This window comes from Babylonia areolata, chromosome 10, assembly GCF_041734735.1.
Source record: "Babylonia areolata isolate BAREFJ2019XMU chromosome 10, ASM4173473v1, whole genome shotgun sequence".
Taxonomy (NCBI): domain Eukaryota; kingdom Metazoa; phylum Mollusca; class Gastropoda; order Neogastropoda; family Buccinidae; genus Babylonia; species Babylonia areolata.
In genome coordinates this window covers 40,029,035-40,031,239 of record NC_134885.1, presented here as the reverse complement: position 1 = coordinate 40,031,239, position 2,205 = coordinate 40,029,035, and positions in this window count along the sequence as shown.

The window sequence follows — 2,205 nt, the reverse complement described above, 5'->3', positions numbered from 1 at the left end:
AGGATTCTGGCAGCGCTCGTGTTTGACAATGAGATTTGGCCCCAACAAGCCCTCCCGTCAATGCAGCAGGCAGCCAACAAAGGGCGGTGGGAGGGTTTTGTTGGGGTTTTTTTGGGTTTGTTTTTTTTCGGCTTTTGAAATTGAGATTTTTTTCTTTGGTTGTTGTTGTTGTTGACATGTGCCAAAGTAATCCCTCCTTTTTTTTTTTTTTTTTAAAGGAAAAATCAACGTTTCTTTTTGTCTCTTTGGAGAAAGTTCGACGACCACACACACACAGACACGCACTCACACGCACGCCCAAACACAAGCAAACACACACACATACACACACACACACACACACACACACACACACACACACACACACACACACACATACATACATACATACATGTATACATGCATACATACACACACTCACACGCACAAACGCGCACACAGACAGACACAGCCACACGCATGCAGACACACATACACGCGCTCATACATACAGACACAGATACAAACACACACAGACACACACACACACAGACACACAGACACACACACACACACACACACACACACACACACACACACACACCAAAGTCAACAAACCGACCTGCAAACTAACATACAAACCAAACCAACATTTAGTCTGTTTAAAAGAGAATCTTAAATGCCTGCAAACCATTGACAACAGGCATTGCTGCACCCATTACAAACCCTTGTCCTACCCTTGCGGAATAACACAGCAACCCTCCCCCCCCGCAAAACCCAATGATGTTACTTTTTGCCCGAAGTGAAAATGCTATTTGCAGTGCAACAAAATTTCAGCTGTGAGCGCAATGCAGCAGCTGTTTCTGTCAACAACAACAACAAGAAAAATGCCCCCAACAACACCAGACCTGCTAAGAGAAGAATGATTGTGAGGCATCCACATTGACAAACACATCGTGAATTGCATTCATAATAACTTCTAAAGCTAACCCCCCCAAAAAGGATAGGTTGCCTCGAAACAGTTATAGAAAATAACAAGGGGTAAAAGGCTTCTCCTTGTGCCAACCCACTTGCACATTCAATACGGTGTGTCAATACAGGACCACTATCATTTTGTTTCTCTCTGTGAACAAATAAATACAGCAACCTCAGTTGCAGCAGAAATCTAATGAGAGTGAACATTGCTTTGGTCATTGATATATATATATATATATATATATATATATGTGTGTGTGTGTGTGTGTGTGTGTGTGTGTGTGTGTGTAGAGAGAGAGAGAGACAGACAGAGAGACAGAGAAATATGATTGTATAATCGGGATAAACTGGCCTTACAAAAATACAGGCGAAGAGGAAGAGGAAAGGGATTTAACACTAAATATTGTTGACACACTGATGATTATTATTTACCTCTCCGATGTATCGTTTCGAACCAAATGAAGACAAGATCCCTGGCATCGAAAGCCTTTCGTTCTCTCGTGTTTGTCTTTCTTTTCTCTTCTTTTCTTTGTCCTCCCCTCCCCCCTCCGCCCCCCAGTCCCACCCCCCTTCCTTCCTTTTGTCTTTCTGCCCACCTGCGTGTTTTCTTTGTTCACAATACCTCATTAGTGCCAGTGGAAGGCTAGGGAATCAGGTAGGTACATAGATAGATAGACAGATAGATAGATAGATAGCAACATGGGAAGAAATAGACAGATCGATATCTACAGGGGACGAAATACCCCATTTATCATACACATTTCCCCAATCTCCCTTCAAAATTAGCGCGCTCGTGGACAAACTCTGAACGGACTTGTATGTCTGTTGCTCGTTTCTGGTTTTTATGTCACTTATAAATAAAATGACAAAAAACCCAACAACAAATAGATAGATAGGCACACTGATATACAGACAGACAGACAGATAGACAGACAGATAGATAGATAGATAGATAGACAGACAGATACCTCAATCAAACAAATCAAATCAGATCAATAGACATACCAACACATGGCAAAACAAGACAAAAGGCCATACTCTATCGCAACACAGCTCCGTAACGAGTCATAATACTTCCACCGCCCCCCGCCCCCCCTCCAAACCCCTCAACCCCCCCACCCCACCCCACCATACTCCCCGTCCTCACTCCCTAAACATTATTTACCATAATTAATTAACCCACTTGATTAAAAGAAAAACAACAACAAAAACAACAACAAAACGCACCTGATCAGCTTCCCAGCACAGCAC